This window comes from Phodopus roborovskii, unplaced genomic scaffold, assembly GCF_943737965.1.
Source record: "Phodopus roborovskii unplaced genomic scaffold, PHOROB, whole genome shotgun sequence".
NCBI lineage: Eukaryota > Metazoa > Chordata > Mammalia > Rodentia > Cricetidae > Phodopus > Phodopus roborovskii.
The window spans coordinates 4,411,027-4,430,182 of NW_026126525.1; the positions used below are offsets into that span (position 1 = coordinate 4,411,027).

The following is a 19,156-nucleotide window of genomic DNA, read 5'->3' on the forward strand; positions in this document are numbered from 1 at the left end:
GTAGCTTTTGACTTATTTTTGCTTTAGAATTGCAAAGACATTCTATTTCATATATTGTGGGGGTTAAATAGCCAAGTGTGGGCTGATATAGAGAGTGAGTTGCATGGGGGAAATAAATGCCAAGTCCAAACACATATTCTTCAACTATTTGAATACAACTACCTGTATGAACTAGAGCCCATCAATACATCAATGTATCATTTACTTACAGCTTTGCTTGCTCATTGATTAAGAAATTATCTACTATATTTGGGACACTGCATTAGTCATCCTGATCTAAGAGGAGTCCTCCATCTACAACTCACCCAGTGAGGCAGAGAGACTAAATAAAATAAATCCACACAACATGCACTATGATACTCCATGGTGAAGAACAAATATAAAAGTGGTCTTATAGTGGGTTACTACAGCCATGTTTTTCAAGCACACTGTGATAGTCCCATAATGATGAAATTATGCAATGAAGCATGTCTCAGGAGAGCCTCAATCATTACCTGACACATGACAGAAGTTACTTAAAATGTGATCAAATTACATTGAGGCAGACAAGATGGAAGTTGTTAATTATTCCTGCATGGAATTGTTTCTTTTTCCCCCAAAGGAATTGGCTGCCAAGGGTCATGAGGAATTTTCTAGGCAAAAGGAGAATTTCAGAAAAATACAACCATGAAAAAGACATCAGAAAGTTGAAAAGGGAGGGTCTACTACACTGGAAAAGGAAGATGCAAGGGATGAGCTTTTAGACAATACACTAAAATGTTAGCCAGCCTGGAAACACAGGTCTATAAATCTCACTACTTCAGAGTCAGAGGCAGGAAGATCACAAGTTCAAGACCAGCCTGGGCAAGTTAGCAAGATCCTATCAAAACAAAACATCAGAAAGAAAGAAAATACATACCAACCAATATAAACAACTTAAAAGAGCTGAAACCTCCAGAAACTTAATGGTGAGACTCTATTGCTGAAGACACTATACTCTTTGGTCAAAGGACATAAGGAAATCAAAATGAACCAAAATATTAACCAAATATTAACCAAGAATCTTCCACCCTGGTGGCTAGCTGTCATAGCACTAAAAGGTTCTATGTGGGCTGCTGGGGCAAAAAAGTAATCAAGAGTCTTAGCCAGTCATTTACCCTGTGATCTACAATAATGACGAGTGTGGTATGCCCGTGGGTGCAATGATGGCAAAAAGGTTACAGGAGTAAACAATCAGTTTCTGAATGCAGCCAAGAACTAGTGGTTTGGGAGCTCCTACTTGCTACCTTTATACTCAAAGGTGAATGCAGCTGTCTCCATCTATCAGAGAAGTCCCTTTGTGTAATGGATAGTGGTTAAAGCAGGACTGACAGCTGGCCACAGCTCAGAGGATAAATGCCAGTGAGTTCTCGGTCACAATGAAGAACTCTGTGACTGCCCCTCACCAAAATGACAGAAGGGTCAGAAATACTATAAGAATAAGAAGTCAGGGGTCAGGGACAAGATAGTGTCTTCTGCATATGACAGGATTGCTGAACTCATGAGCTCAACATGGATGTAGTTTTCTACACAAGACCCCACCAGTCAGCATTGCAGCATGGTAGTAGAAGGGTCTCACAAGCCCCACAGCTTACTGCGAAGATGCTATGGACAGACAGCGTATGGCTTCTGGGGTGGGGCAAGAAGCCCCTCAACTGAAAAATGGATAAAGAAGATGTGGCACATTTACACAATGTAATACTACTCAGCGGGAAAAAACAATGGACTCATGGAATTCTCAGGCAAATGGATGGAATTTGAAGAAACAATTCTGAGTGAGGTAACACAGTCACAAAAGGAGGAACATGGTATGTACTCACTCATATATGGATTTTAGACATAGAGCAAAGAATCACCAGCTTATAATTCACACCGCCATAGAAACTAGGATACAAGGAGGAACCTAAGAGATTCATAAAGGTCTCTCACAGAAGGGGAAAGGAACAAGATTTCCTGAGCATACTGGGGTGGGGGCAGTGAGTGAGAGGGAGTTAGGAGAAAGAGAAGGGGAGGAGAGGAGAACACATGGGACTAGGAAGATTGAGTCGGGGGATGAACAAAAAGAAAAAAAAAAGATACTATAATGGAGAGAGCCATTATAGGTTTAAAGAGAAAATGGACTCTAGAGAAATGTCCAGAGACCTAAAAGGATGACCCCAACTAACAATCTGAGCAACAGTGGAAAGGCTACCTTAAATACCCTTTCCTAATAATGAGATTGATGACTAACTTATCCACCATCATAGAGCCCTCATCTAGTAGTAGCTGATGGAAACAGAAGCAGACACCCACATCTAAACACTGAGCTGAACTCCTGAAATTCAGTTACAAAAAGGGATGAGTGATACGCAAAGGAGTCAAGACCAAACTACAGAAACTCACAGAGACAGCTGACCTGAACAAGGAGGAGCTCATGTACCCCCCCCCAGACTGATAGCTGGGAAATCAGCATTGGACTGACTCAGAACCCCTGAATGTGGGTCTCAACTAGAAGGCTTGGGCAATCTAATGGACCTCTGACAGTAGAACCAGGATGCATCCCTGGTGCACAAAAGGACTTTGAGAGCACATTCCCCATGGAGGGATACTCCCTTAGCCTAGAAGCAGGAGAAAGGTCCTAGTCCCTACCCCCAAATGACTTGACAAATTTTGATGATCCCTCCTGGAAGGCATCACCCTCCCTGTGGAGTGTGAGGGGGGGAATGGGATGGGAGAGTTTGGGGGGGCTATGGGAGGGAGGAAGAGGGAACTGGGATTGATGTAAAATAAGAAAAAAATTGTGTGTGTGTGTGTGTGTGTGTTTGTGTGTGTGTGTGTGAAGTTTTCTTTAAAGAGTGTTGTCCATAGTAAGTCAGCCGTTTGTGATCCAGTGGATGGCCCCATACTGGTGAATGTAAGGTCATCAAAAATTGGAACCAGGCAATTATTTTTTTTTAATGACAGAAGTTAGGGGTAGGTAAAGACGAGGAAGTGTACCTGGGACAAGTTAGGGACAATGATAAATAAATATAATCAAATTGCATTGTAGGAAATACTCAAAGACTTGAAAAAGATCAATACTGTGGAATAATCTTTTTATGCATTGTGAAGACGTATCACTCTGATTAGTTTAATAAAAAAAAATGGCATGGCCAATAGCTAGGCAAGATTTCCAGGCACAGAAGACTCTGGGAAGAACATGCAGAGATGCTAGGAGGCTCAGAGCAAGCAGCATGGGCATGGGTAACTGAGTCATGTAAAAGAATGCAGATTAAACTATATGTGTTAGTTTAAGTTGTAAGAGCTAGTGGGACCCACTCTACCTCAAGATCCAGCAATTCCACTCTTAGGCATATACCCAAAGGATGTGCATTCATACAACAAGGATACCTGCTCAACTATGTTCATAGCAGCATTTTTATTTGTAATAGCTAGAACCTGGAAGCAACCTAGATGCCTCTCAACCAAAGAATGGATAAAGAAAATGTGATACATGTATACAATGGAGTACTTCTAAGCAGAAAAAAAATACAATGAAATCTTGAAATTTTCAGGCAAATGGATGGAACTAGGATAAACCATCATGAGTGAGGTGACCCAGTCACAGAAAGATAAACATGGTATGTACTCACTCATATATGGATATTAGATGTAGAGCAAAGGATTACCAGCCTACAATCCACACCTCCAGAGAAGCTAGGAAACAAGGAGGATCCTAAGAGAGACACATATGGTTCCCCGGAGAAGGGGAAAAGGACAAGAGCCCCTGAACAAATTGGTATCATGGTGGGGAGGGAGGGGGGAGAAAGAGGAGGGGAGGAAAGGAGTGGGGAGGAGAACATGTGGGACCAGGAAGGTTGAATTGTGGGAAGAATAGAAGAGATCAAGAAAAGAAATACTCAATAGATGGAGCCATTGTAGTTTAAAGGAAATTTGGCACTAGGGAAATGTCCAGAGACCTACAAGGATGACCCCAAATAACAACCTAAGCAACAGTGGAAAGGCTACCTTAAATGCCCTCCTAGATATAATGATGAATGAGAATGATGACTACTTTAAATGCCATTCTAGAGCCTTCATCCAGTAGCTGATGGAAGCAGAAGCAGAGAGTTAAGCACTGAGCCAAACTCTGGAATCCAGTTGTAGAGAGTGAGGGAGTTATGAGCAAAAGGGTCAAGACTGTGCTGGGAAACCCACTGAAACAGGTCACCTGAGCAAGTGGGGACCTTATGGACTCCAGTCTGACAGCTGGGGAACCAACATAGGACCAAACCAGGCCCCCTAAACGTGGATGTCAGCTAGGAGGACTGAGCAATCTATTGGGCCTCTGTCAGTGGAACCTGTATTTATCACTAGTGCACAATGGACTTTGGGAGCCCATTCCCCATGTCAGGATACTCTCTCAGCCTGGAGAAACGGGGGGAGGGAGGACTAGGCCCTGCTACAAATGACTCGACAGATTTTGATGATCCCTCATGGAAGGCCTCACCCACCCTGGGGAGTGGATAAGGGATAGGATGGGGGGGGGTCAGTGGGGGCATGGGAGGATGGGAAGGAGAGGGAACTTGGAGTGATGTGTAAAATAATATTGTTTCTAATTTAAATAAAATTTATATATATATATATATATATATAAACAAACAAAACTTCTTAGTTCTACCACCAAATAAATAAATAATTAGCTCATGGGACCAGCCTAACGTACTGGCCAAGCTTTTATAATTAATAAGTCTCTGTATTGTTACTGTGAGCTGGTAGTCCAAAGAAAAAGAAAAATTCTCTATCTATCTATCTATCTATCTATCTATCTATCTATCTATCTATCTATTCATCCACTTATCTACACACACACACACACACACACACACACACACACACACACACACCTCCTACTGGTACAGCATTTATTTAGTAAATGTTGAAATGCTTAGGTTCAATCCCAGTACCTCACAGAAGGAGACAAATAACTTAGAGTTACTACCATATCTCATTGGGCTCCAACCAAGACTGTAGGACAGGGAATTTGCACATCAGTTTGTATTTTGTAAAAATTCATTGTTGATGGTGGTAGTGCATGCCTTTAATACCCAGCACTCAGGAGGCAGAGGCAGGTGGATCTCTGTGAGTTCTGAGGCCAACCTGGTCTACAGAGCAAATTTCACAATGTCCAAAGCTACACAAGGAAATCCTGTCTTGAAGCCCTTCACCCCCAAAAGGATTTGTCCTAATGTTACTTTAGCAGAGGCAGATGCTACTTCAAGGACACATGAACACAAACTCTGAAAAATGAATATATTCTTCGAGTCTTCAACACCACAATCCTTTTCCTTCCAAATGTGTTTTTACTTCACTGCTTATCCCATTAGAACCTTGTACAGTTTTAGTCCTGGAGTGTAGGTGAGCTAGCTACCCTTGTCAGATTTGATGTGAGGCTCTGAGTTGACTTCATGGCTATGCTGTCCATTTACGACTGTATTCCAAAATATCTTTCTCCATCTAGGAGAAATCTGAATGCATTATGTTATTTAAAAGAAAAGGTTCTCTGTGTGTGTCTCTCTTTCTCTGCCTTTCTCTCTGTCTCTCTCTTCCCCTTCCCTCAGTTCCTTGTCCTTCCTCGCTCTTCCTCCTCCCTCAATTCCTACCTCCTTCCTTCCCTCTCTCTTTCTCTCTCTCTTCCCCCTCGCTTCTCCTCCCTCATCCCTCCCTTTGCCTGTCTTTCTCTGTCTCTCTCCTTCCCTCAATCCCCTCTTCTCAGTATAATGTGATTAGGGCAGAATAGAGGCTTGAGAGTTGGGGCATCCTTATTTGTAGACTTCTGCATCTGTGTACGACAAGGTCTGTGGCAAAGTCTTTGCCCTGGCATCCAGGCTGAGAGAACACTCACCACCACCACCCCAGCCCAGTTTTACAAAGCATTCACTTTTAATAAATAAAATAAAATAAAACAAAACAAAATAAAAATGGGGCAGAAAATGGAAATTGGATGAACATACGTTGAATTTAAGGGAAATTCATTTTTCACCTTTGACCAGAAAATACCAGAGGAAACAAATCCCAGGTAAAAGAGAGTGTCTCGACCCTGCTTATACTCAGAACAGGAAGCAAGTGTGCACAGCCGAGATTTCACAGCAGCACTGCCTGCTTGCCACCAGAGATGCCAAGCACTAAGTTAGAAGCCAGACAGAAAACACTCCTCAGTGGGCCAGTAGGTCACAGTGCAGCTCTTACAGGCACTGTTGGTAAACACCACTTAGACTCTCACAGTACCAGGCCCTCATCCCCACCCACTGAACAAGTCTCACCCCGCCTGACCCACCCTCACTCTCTACCCAGGAGAGTTCAGGGTTACATGGGAAATGAATCCATCATTCAGGACATGAATCAAAGCATTGGTGATGATTATCTGAAGCAAAAATCTGAACAAATTCCACAAATTTCACTGGAGATTTCAGCCAAAATTCTTTTTTACTATATTCTTGCCTGGAAAGATACATCACTATTTGATTCTACAGTGGATTTTGGGTTTGTGCTCAAGAACTTAATCTTATCCCACTTATGATTGGTGTTTTTAAAATACTTCATACCCATCTTACATAAAGCCCAAGAGATTATTAGAGAGAAACCACCATGCGTTAAATCCAACTCCCCTCAGACGATGAAATAAAAGCAACTATGGTAATGTGGCTGAAAGTCAAGGAGCCTGTTTCTCATGCACAGAGAATTACACACACACACACACACACACACACACACACACACACACACACACCCCAGTGTATTACTTCCATGTACGTCAAACAATAATCAGGACCTCAAAACTTCCTTCCATCTGTCCTTGTTCCCTAAGAAAGATCTCCCACCAAGAACACACCTTCTCCTCTGTGTGATGGGATGATGTGGTTTCAGTGGCTCTACCGTGGGCCATGTCTAAGGTAAAGTCTCTGACAACTCTACTATGGCTGCAAGAGAACAGGATTCTGGTGTGTTTTCTGGAGGTTGGGGATTAGGGGGAGATGAGAAGGGAAGTTTTGCTTACTGAGTTCTCTTGGAAGTTAAGAAGCATTCACCAGAGAAGATGAATTAAGTACCCAGGAACTTAAAAGCAGACTAAGAATCCCACAAGCCTCCTGTAGTTTTGCACTTGTTTCCTTGGATTTTTTTTTCTAATATAGAAACCATGTATGCTGTATGATGCCCAATTCAATACCAATGTCACTTCTTTCCTCAAGAGCTAGTTTTGAGGTCTAATTAGAACTAAGGAAGAGATTGCCCCATCCATCTTACCAGAAACTGAGTAAAGCTTTCACGCATCACGGCAAATATCCCCAGATCTCAACCATTTGTCTTATTTAGTAGACCCAGCAACACAAAAAAAAATTTTTTTTACTTAGATGAACAAATCTTTTACAGAGTTTATATTTCAAGTACCTAGCCTGATTTACTCATTTCCTTTTTTAAGAATGGGATGTCTTGGAAGGCTAAAACGGGAATAATATAAAGTATGATGAGTAATATGGCAAAAGCAGGAGCAACTTGACAGATTTATTCAAATGCATGGGGACAGAGTATAATGAAGCTGGGTCTCTATTACTAGATAACATTGGAAAACCGAGTGTCTCCAAGGAATTCGGAAGAACTATCTCTATTTGAGGGCTTACACAGGAAATGCTACCGAAGGAAGTTATTATTTTTTTTAAAAAAAAGAACATGTTGCGTGATTCTTTTTGAAGGTAGATGGATACTTCCTCAAACAAACAAACAAACTACTCATTCAAAAAGTCTAACCCCATCTCTGAGTCTTTAAATTCGCCAAAGATTCTCCATCACTTTCTGGTAACACAATAGGTATTGAAATCTACCTCCACAACCAGTTGTCTAGGCAACTCTGCGACTGGCTAAAACACCATCTGAAGAAAGGCGAAGGTGGATTGCCAGACAAGGAGCTGTACTATAATTGCTCTGTTTTGTTAAGTCAAAAACACAGGATGCCTGCTTGTTGTGTTGCACAAGAGAGTACACGCGCGCGAGCGCGCGCGAGCGAGCGCGCACACACACATACATACATACACACACACACACACACACACACACACACACACATACACACACTCCAGCACACACACGCGCACACTCATGTACACAGGCTCACAAACACTGGCACACACGCACTGAACCAGCTTAGGTCCCAGTGCTGCGCTACAGCCCCCTCCCTATCCCAGTACCCTGGAACTGCAACCCACCCTCTTGGTGGTCCCCCCCACCCCCACCCCCCAACAGTCACATCACCTACCCTGCTTGGGATGAGGGACCTATGCAGGTCCGCAACTGATCCGATGTCCCAGGCTCCTAGGACTGGCCAAAAGATGAGTTCAGGCCAGCGGGATGCCCTTTACTTCCCACAGCCAGGGCATGCACAGAGCCCCATTCGCCGGGCCTGCGAGCTGCTCTCAGAGGAGGAAGCCCAGGGCAGTCAGCCGCAGAGCCAGCCGCAGCTGCGCGGAAAGTTGGGGGGAACCCCCAGCCTTCGCCGCCTCGCTGTGGTCCTGTCCCCTCCGCAGCCTGGCAGCCCCGCGAGCCTTCGATCTCCTCCCGAGTCCCACTGGCTTTCTTTCCCCAGGGTTGAGTTGCCACACGCACTTGAGAAATCCTAGCAGTTGCGCAAAGAGCCCAGAAGTTAGAAAGAGTGATTGTGTGTGAATGTGTAAATATACAGTACAAGAGGCTGGAACAACTGAGCGGGGCCAGCCCGAGACGCAGCCGGGTTTCGGGTTTCAGTTGGCAGCTGGCGGCTTCAGAGGACCAGAGCGGCACTGGTGGGGTGGCGGGAGCTCCGCCCTGAACACCAGCCTCCCCTCCCCTCCAGAGCCCTTCGGGAAGCCCCAGCAGACACCATTGCCGGCCTGGCCCTCTGCAGTTGGCAGCCTTCCTTCCACCCGAAATGCAACATGAGTGAGTGCTGGTCACAGATCCTGAGGCTGTGAGCTAGTGTCTTGTGTTTCTTCACCACAACCCACACACTGGTTGTATGTGCTGCCGCTTGCAAGATCTTATTTCTTCAGCCTAAGCCCTTATGCCAAGATATGCACAGACACGCATATTTACATGAGTGTCCTCTAGTCAGGCATGCTTAGAAATGCTAAGTGTAATGAAAGGCCTTGCCAGACTTTCACACTTTCAAAGTTCTCACAATGACACAGAGAGGGGAATGGGAGGGGGGAGACAGAAGAAAGAGACAGAGGAGAGAGAGACAGAGACAGAGAAACCATAGTAGCAAATAGGTTCATGGGGTACTCTCCTGCACCCCTGAAAATCCTTCCCACCCTTCACCCACTATCACATACATACAAAGCAAATTTCAAGTTGAGCGCTCACTCTCTGCTTTATTAAAGTCTTGTGTTCTAGATTATTTAGAAACTGCCATTAGATTGTTATCATTAATGATGTCCAGGTACATTCTTGGGTTGACAAACACCCCAAAAGGAAAGTATGGATGGGCATCAATAGGTGTTTCCTCTTTGCTGCCTTCAGGCTTCCATGGGGGTGGGGGGAAAATAAATCTGTTCTGTCCCAGGCTGAGGTCCCACTAGAAAATTGATATTTTTTGTCTGACAGGAGAGGCCTCAGCCCTTTAATAATCAAATTAAGTTCCGGGGGGTGGGGGGGAGAATAACCTCTTTTTCTGTTTCCTTTAAATTGTGTGTGGAATCCATGAGGCTGTTTCCTAATCAGTCAGGGATGAAGGACCCAAATCTGTTCACAAGGCTTTGCTTGCTACACTGGCAAGTGACAGCCCATGGACAGTTTTAGATGACAGCCAAAAAGACAGTGACATAAACCACAATGAGGTCTGCATGAATTCATGGCCTAAAACCCTCCAGGAAGGCAGGTGTCAGCAGGTGTGATTCAGGACTGTGACATTTCAAAAAAAAAAAGGCAAGAAGGCTATTATGTCAGGCGCCTACCTTGGCATATGACAAATGTTACCACAGCAATTTAGACCCAAGGTGATATAAAATTGAACTCAGGGTGATGATTGGGCAATCCCCAGTCTGAAAGATTAAGACACACCCCAGCCTTGTGTCCAAGGCCTTCTCTGGTGACAACACCTCACCAGTGAGTGTGATGCATGGGGTTCTTAGGCTAGAAAAAACACAGAAAGAGGGGAAGGTTGTCATGGAGATGGGAGGTGGGATGAAGGAAGACTTGTGTCCCCTAACACAGACCTGCAGAAAGAGAAGGGCCGTGTCGAATTCTGTTGGGAGTTAGACAGAAATTTGTGATAAGGGGATATAAATTGCACTAAAAGATACTTGGTTGCTCACTGAATTCTGACTGTGCCATTCTCCCCCTGAGGGTTAACTGGATTGGGACAAAACTGTCCTATATTCTGCCACCACTTTAAAGAAGAGATAAATTCTGAAACCAGTGGCAGACCCCTTACTCTCACCAGAGAAGGAGGCTAATAAGCTCCCTCAGATTTCTGGGAAGTGGAGTCTCTCCTTCATCTCCACTGTGTCTGCTGAGACTAGACCCAAAGCATCATTTGAAGTCAATGTGTCAAGGTAACTTTAATTCCATGTGGGAAGAACATATTCAACAAACTCTTAAAAAGCTTCAATTGATTTGGAGGGACAAACTAACTTCTTAGGAATTCTGGGTCCTAGACATCTTCTGAAGAACAGCTAAGAAAAGGACAGAAGCTATCAGGTAGGACTTGTACACATGAGGGCAGAGAATGCCTTCATAACCAGAGAGGCTCTGACACCAGAAATCAAATAGGAAGAGGACAAAAGAAAGATGATAAAGACTGCACATTTGAGCAATGTCTGGGCTTCAGTCAAGGTCCTGAACACTAAGCCCCAAGAACACTACTCCTACTGGGCCATTCTTTATTAGGAATTTAGTTAGGAGAAACCAAAAAAAAAAAAAACACATTTGTGAAACCAATTGGTCCAATGTTTCGATATACGATATACAAGATAAATGTTACTGTCAAACAAGTATAGAATAAAAATGTTTTAATGGGATTTACTCAATTAAAAATTGTTCTTTTCCAGTGGATTCCTTGCCAGATTCCTTGAAGCCCTTAGCATAGAGTTAGTCATTGTCATGGCCACCCAATTTTTTCATTAATATCAGAGGCTGGGTTCTTTAATTATGTTTTCTTTTAGGAAAACAAATTCCTAAGAGGGCAAAACACACAGTAACAGAACAGTCAAGAGTTGCCAAGCTCCTAGCACCTCCTACGGGCTCCCATGAACAGAGCAGACCTTGTGTGGGTGCCGTGTGCACCAAGATCAGGTTTCAGGATGGAGCTAGGCTGCTGAGCTTTAAAGCATGGCCATCTGTGAACGCCTGTTTTTGTTTTGTCCTTTTTGTTTCCCATTGGAAATTCTTTCCCAACAAAGTCCAGCTTTGTCTTAGCTTAGTGAAATGGTGTATAAAGTGATGACATGACTGCTTCATTATATGGGTTAGAGGAGGATTTTTATTGTAAATATGAGAGAGAACAGCCAGAGGTTCTGGAAGAATACGGAGCAGAGAGAGAGAGAAAGAAGCAGACTGAACATGGCTAGCAGAATGGACATGGCCAGGGATGTCTGCAAGGGAGGAGAGAATAGCTGGGGATGGGGAACAGAGAGAAAACATAGGGAGAGAAATAGGAGAGTGAGGGCAAGAGAGAGGGGGAGAGAGAGACAAAGGGGGAGAGAGAGGGACAGATTGAGATTAGCAGGGTTATAAGGAGAATGAGAAGCTGGGGAGGGCTGGAAGCACTGATCGCTGGAAGAAGTTTAGGATATGGGGCAGGTAAGATGGTCTAGGATGCTAGCATGAAGTTTGACTGTGTAATAAGTACTGAAAGAGCCTGGAGGCCAGCATGTGCTTTTATATGCTAATAGTCACTACAGGTGGCTGTGTCCCTCCTGCCAGAGGTAAGGGAGATGACTGCATTTGATCGAGAAGAAGCAACTTCACAAGTTCCTGGGGGGGGGGCACTCTAGCTTTTATCCAATGGCTTGAAATCAATCCCTTAGCCCAGGTTGAGCTCATTTCTGGGTAAATGAACTGCCTTTTGGAATTTGGGGAATTGGACTTTCCTTTAGACCTAACAATGGAAAGACAGCGAGGGATCACACTCACTGTCAGAAGACATCCGGTCACGTAATTCAGGGAAACGGGGTACTATTGCCTCAATGAGCAGAATAAATCCATTTACATCTCTGGTAGAAATATAATAACGAAGGAGTAAAAAGAGCATGGGAGGAGAATCCCCTGCAGTGTCCTTCCTGTTCTGCTATTCCATCTCAAATCAGCTATCAATCAATTAGATCAGCCATAGTCAATGGCTTAAAAAAATATTCAGTGTCATTTAGAGCCTGAATGTGGCACAGTGTCAGCCATTGGCACACATTCATAAACTGACATACCTTTGGTGACAGAAGAAGTCATATTCCACCCTCCCATACCACCAGAGTAAACAGTACAAGAAATCCACAGTGAATATATATATATATATATATGTGTGTGTGTGTGTGTGTGTGTGTGTGTGTGTTTGTGTGTGTAAATATATATATATATATATATATATATATATATATATATATATATATATCCTAATTAAAAGTTAGTTCAACCCTTGGGATTGGGAAGATCTGTGACTATACAAAAGAAAAAGAAAGAATAAAGAATGTCCGTGATTTCCTCATTTATACATAAATATTATTACTGTGTTGAAAGTATATACTTTTTTTAAACTCAAGTATATGCCTAGCTTGTCTAGTGGTCTGGGTGATGTTAAAAACCAAGAAGGGTCTTCTTTGCCTGGGCTCCAAATTCCACTCACGGTTTCCAATTCCAATTAAAGTTGTTTACCTTGATGCTTTTTTAACCCTAGATTCGGGAGTGGAGAGACAGTTCAGGAGCTAAGAGCACATGCTGCTCTTTCAGATACCTAGAGTTCATCTCCCAGAAGCCATGCCTGGCAGCTCACTACCCCTGAAATCCCAGCTTCAGGGCATTCAATGTCTGCAGTGCCTACATGGGTACACACTCATGTGGCATACATTCACACAGACAAATAAAATAATCAATAAACTTAGATTAAGAAACTCACCAGATTCCGTTAAAGAAATAGCCTCTCCCTTGCAGGTTCAGCATGTCTCCTTTAGCTGGATTCCTGATATTTCTGCTTTATACTTGTGAGTTGTCTCTAAATATCTCATTAACTCATTATTCTAGAGTTCCTTTTGTGTTTATTTAGCCACAAATTTTCTAAGACAGACTTTATGTATCTTAGTTTTGTATAGCCTCTCTTCTATACCTACCCATGAGCAAAGGCATGTGTGGACATGCCTGCACACACACACACACACGTACATGGACACATGAACACACAAACACATGCACATAAATGTATACACACACAAGCACATACGTGTGTGCACACACACACACATGAATTCACACACCATGCACATTCAAATCACACATACAGTTCCCTAGACATGTGTCTTTTCCCTTGTGGTCTCAGCTATGAATATGAAACAGAACATTGAGCAACCCAGTTTCATTTGAGTATATTCCAACCCTTATAATCTGTCCAGACAATTCTCAGTCATTCTCTTTTTTATCATATTTTAAGCTTATAAATAATGGATATACTTTCTGAATCCATTTTTTTCTATCCTCAGATCATTTGAAACTTAGTGAGAAGAATGAACCTTAGTTCATTGTGGATTCACAGAGTCAAGATGCAAGTACAAGAAGATCTGACTGATAAGGGCTCAGATGCTGGCCATAATGGATTGAATACTTGATTCAATGTTGTTTCCCAGGTTTCAGCAATGAGTGTGACTTTGGGCTAAGGTTATTGCTGTAAGTCATATAACCTAACAAAACTATCAAGAGGACAATTTGCTTGATTGTTACAAATTGCAGATATAACTGTCAATTAAACAAAGAACTATTTTTTTCTTGGTTTTTTTTTTTTTTTTTTTTTTTTGAGATTTCTCTGTGTAGCTCTGTAGACCAGGCTGTCCTTGAACTCACAGAGATCCACCTGCCTCTGCCTCTGCTTCCTGAGTACTGGGATTAAAGATGTGTGCCACCACCACCCAGTAAAGCACTTTTAAAGAGGAGGCAAGAAAAAAAAAGTAGATCAATGTAACTCATTCAAATACATAAGCAAAAATGGTAGGAACATCCCCTGTAATTTTAAAAATGTCTTCCCGTAGTGAAGGATTTTTCTTGTAGCCACTCTATGGAAAAGTCGATGATTGTTTATATTTTGCATTATATTGTTCCTTCTCCTCCCATAAGCTGATGAAGGTAGAGGTAAGTCTTGGGCTAAAGCTATTCAAGCACCAGTTCAGGCTTCTTTTTACTTATGTGACAATGGTAATATCTCCCTCTGCAAAGGACAGTACAAAGTCCCTTCCATATATCGCATGTATTACCAAGTGCTTCTAACAATTGTTATTTGATAATGAAGGACATTATTGTCCTCATACAGACCAATTTTAAATCTTATTAAAGTTATTAATGTGAGTGTGAATGCCTTGTCCTACCCAATCTCTTATTCAAGTTTTACATAAATAGAAAAATGGACTACCTTCCATTTCCTCTATTAGCAGGGCTAATGAATTGGTCCAAAAGCAGGCAGACATATCAGTACAGGGAATAGTAGTGGTTTAGATAATTTAGGAACTTGAAAAATTAGCCCCTGAAAATGAGTATTATATTTCAGATCTTAAAACTAACATCTGACAGTGAAACTAAACAGATGATGATAATAATTGTAATAGTAATATAATAAATAATAATAAGCTTGTTTTTTAAAGCAACAGAAAAGATAACCCAAGGATTATTGTTACCATAAGGATCAGCCTTTAGCAGCTCAGGGATTGAGGAGGATATATGGAGTTAGTAAACTAATCACTCCATTGACTTTTCTATCTGAGGGAGTAAAACCTAATTTTCTAGAGCCAATGAAAAAGGGAAACACACACACACACACACACACACACACACACACACACACACACCCTTAGGGTCTCTCTATTATCTTATTTATTTCTTTTCTTATCTTTATCCAGATGTATCCTTTCTGTCTCCCTCAATGTCTTCCTTCTAACTGACTATTTTTTTCCTTTGCAGCTTATATAACCCAGCAAAAACTTTCATGCAATATAAAAATTACAATGTGGTTACATTCTATTTTAAATGAATGATTACAATGAATACAAGCAAAAGAAAAACAGCATGTTTTCCATATCCCTTACATGACTAAACATTTTATGTATTTCAGGTGAAAACCAAGTTTTCCCAAGGACACGCATACATTCATGTCCAAGCAACGTGTTAAAGATTAACATAGTGTAAGCAAGCAAGATATTTTTCTCAGAGAGTTATTTTGATGGCAGGCTGCATTTTGCAATTACAAAAGAAAATGATCAATCACTTTATTATTTATCTCAAAAAGTAATCTTATAAGAAATCTTAAAAGACTCACAAGTCTAAACTTTTATATATGAAAAACAGTCAGGTCTACTTTAAATCCTCAGGATGCATGCCCACTCATCAACAGGTTTTTTTTTTAACTTATCACAAAGATGAGGGCAGAAATGGATACAAAAAATTAATTATCACCTTTGACCACCAATTAATCCTAGAAAGAAAGGTAAATTAGCCAGCAGTAGCCAGGTTGTCATCATTTTATTCCATGACCTCAATGAATCCCCTTTTCAACTATTAAAAATATGTCTTTCTAAATTTTAAAATGTTCTCCAAGACTTTCTATCTCAAAGCCATTAACAAAAACACCTTAACCTACCCTTACTAACTCTGCATGTCTAAATTCTAAGTATGGTGGTTGAATCATTAATCTGTCCCATCATCAATGCTTGGAAAAAGTCAACCACTAGTATTGTAAGTACCAGTGGCAATACCAGTGAGGGGCTAGAAACCCCCTGTGAGTTTTCATACAACCCATAGATTACCAGAGCTGTGGTGACCACAAAGACAACAATCAGAGTTATGCTCAATAACAGCATGAGGGCCTCAGGACACTTAGTCCTCAGGGCTCTGCCTCTCCAGGACTCACTCAATTGCCCAGCGATGTTGCATAAATTCTAATGCTGCCTGGTCCCCTCATATAGCCCCTGACAAATTATGTCAACTATCCAGGCCCAGAACCATGGTTAAGAGTTAGCCCACCACAACATCCGCCCCATATGTGATCTGCTGGAGCATATGAAGGGGTCAGTTCTGCAGATACGAGGCTGCAGCATCTCCACAACACAGGACGACAGGATATCCCAAGAGAAGTCCCAGTGAGGGCCCAGAATTGACAGTGTATCAGAAACCAATGACCTCCAACCAGACCAGTAACTGCAATGAACACTTGCAAGTAAAGACATCGATAAAAGAGTTTACTGTATGACTCACCGTGTCACACTGCAGCTTCCCTGATGAGATTGTTCCTTTTCCCCTTTCTTCTTTTCTTGTTTTGTCTTAAATTCTATCTTATGGAGAGGGACTTGCAAGGGCAGAGGCTGGATACAAAGGGATGGGGAAATGAAGAGGATGTGAAAGACACAAACAACAAAAAGAAATTTTCAAAAGGAGGATGTTTTGGATGCAACTTTCTTATTTCACTCTAGTGTTCTCTGGCAACAACTTTGTGAAAATTTCTTCCAGCTTTATGAAGAAAGCAATAACCAAACCAAACAAACAGAGAGAGCCCAATAAAATAATTTAAGGTAGGTCTGGGGCAAACCTCACTACCTGGGATGGGAATGGTGCAGTACTCAGCATTGTAATATCATCAGGAGAAATACCAAGGTGGGATCCAATGGTCACTTACAGGTTGATCTCTGCGGCAAAATAAAGCCATCAGATCAGAAAACGAACAGTAGAACTAAAATCTGTGTTGGGAATATATTGATAGAGTCCAAAGGCATGAGATGAGACTTTGAAAGCCTGGGGATAGGCAAGGGATTTTGACTTCCATTGACCCTATTTGTTATCCCCAAACCATGCCTATAGTCTACAGTCAAAGCCTTTACAAACATCTCTAACTAATATAAATTCTGACTAAATTCCTTAAGACTGTTATAGATATCCCAGTATCAAGTGTTTCACAGGATCTGAGAATTTGCGGGAAGGGGGCATAGTTAGGGTCAATGCTGTCAGTTTCAAAAGAAAGAATATTGAAAGAATAAGAAAATTCAAGAAGTAGCCAGTTGTTGTGGACATGAATAATCCCTTTATGCAGTCAAAAATCTCTTGTCACCTCTGAAATGTAAGACTATCTGCAGTGTGAAATCAATTCTCATGTCAACTGTCTCTTTAAGAAATTTACATTCAGTCACTAAAATGGGTGAACTAAAGAACTTTGTTTGTTTTCCAGTAGTCATGAAACTTTAAAGTGATATAGAATTATTTATTTAAAATCTTAAAATATATAAGATTAATATGTAGTCTATATTTTGTGGTGTTTACCATTGGTCATCCCTGAGCTTAAAGAAGTCAAACGTTATTTACTACACAAAGAGCTTTTGAATTATTCATTACCTAAGACATCAGTATTCAGAACTTGGAGGAATAATATATACCCAGATTCATTCTTTCTTCTATTTTATTGTGTTCCTATTGTGTTTCAATTACAACTGTAGCAGGGATAAATTGGCATGTATGCTATCTTTCACATGGAAAGAGAACAATGATGTCAGATGTTGATAATATCAGAGCGACCCACTTTGTCATCTCCCAGTTATAAGATACTCTAAGAACCTGCTGCACATAGACAGACCCCTGTTTTTCCCTTCCTGTTCCCAATGCCTGTGGTTCTGACCTGAGGAGACAGGACAGAGGAAGAACCATACAGCAGCCTTGTCTGAGAACTACAACTTCAGAATCTAACAGAAACTGATTCAGACTCTCCCTCTCTATACAGAAAGACAGAATGAAAATTACTACTGAATTCACAGAGTTTTTGAGACCTTATGTTTTATTCATCAATAGAATTGATATGACTCATATGTAAAGGTACTTTTAAATATTTTGATACTAAAATACTTCTCTTTCCTGCTGTCTAGAGACTGAGGCAGGAGGATGGAGATGTTGGAGCCAATCTGGACTACACAACAACACTCAGCTTCCAAAAACAACCAAACAAGCAAACACTTAAGAGACACCCCCAAACTAAGGAAGGACTTGGGCTTTTGGCATAGCCCACCTCCACTTTGAGCTGGCCTTGTGCTTCAAAGGTAGAAGAATGCTGGGCTGGGGGAGTATCTTTGATTTTAACTGTTTTCCAACAAGCATGATACAGAATGGAACTGTCACGGTCACAGCAATTTCTACAGTTGAAATATCCTCTTACTATGAATTTGCCAACAGGGACATGAGAGAAATGTACACAAGAGATTTCTTATAAAGAAAAAAACCTATTGAGCTTGTTTCAAAATAGCTTAATCATTATTGCTACCATTAATGGGACTCATTAAAATGGCTGCCATTAGTCTTTCTAGATGGTTCCACCATAATTCAATTTTAATTAACATGATCATTATTTTTTAACAATGCTAATAAACAAGGTATGCGACACCCTTATTCTAACTTTGGCTCTTTCAGCCAGAATTTAGAGGTTTAGACCTTTTCCTTCTTCCCTTTCTGAAATTGCTATAGTGATACTGAAGAAATTATGCTATTAAACTTCAGTAATTACTCTTTTTACCAACTAGTCTTTTGTTAGAAACCTTCAATATTTTTTATGTTCTAAGTGGGTTTTAACTACCCTCCTGCTGCCTCTGGCTTTATAATACAGCAACTGAGAGCTATGGTATGAATAATGCATATGTTGTTTACATAATACAAATAGATAGGGTCAAGACTTTTGTAATACATTCATAGATGGCAAGCATTTGCAATCCTTTGGAACAAGGAGATCATTTAAAACATAAACGCTAAGATCTCAGTTAACTGTACAATAGAATCTGGATGTTAGTATGAATGCTATGAAACTTTGAAACTGCATGTACCAAAATGTTCATAAGCATTTCCAAGTGGAGTGGAGGGTGGTACAAGAAAGAGCAAACATAAACATGCAAAAATGTCAATAGTGCAGAGCTATCTCCTAGAAACTGTTCTCAGAAGC

At 41.3% G+C, this 19,156-nt stretch overlaps 1 protein-coding gene across 1 annotated transcript in view; it reads right to left on the minus strand.

Annotated features, from left to right (window-relative positions):
• Positions 1–8,302, minus strand: part of Arhgap24 (Rho GTPase activating protein 24) — a 370,730-nt gene extending 362,428 nt beyond the window's left edge. Inside the window, exon 1 of the mRNA XM_051198149.1 lies at positions 8,288–8,302. The gene's annotated coding sequence lies outside the window, so the exon portion shown is untranslated. The remainder of the gene's footprint in view (positions 1–8,287) is intronic.
• Positions 8,303–19,156: the final 10,854 nt, after the last annotated feature.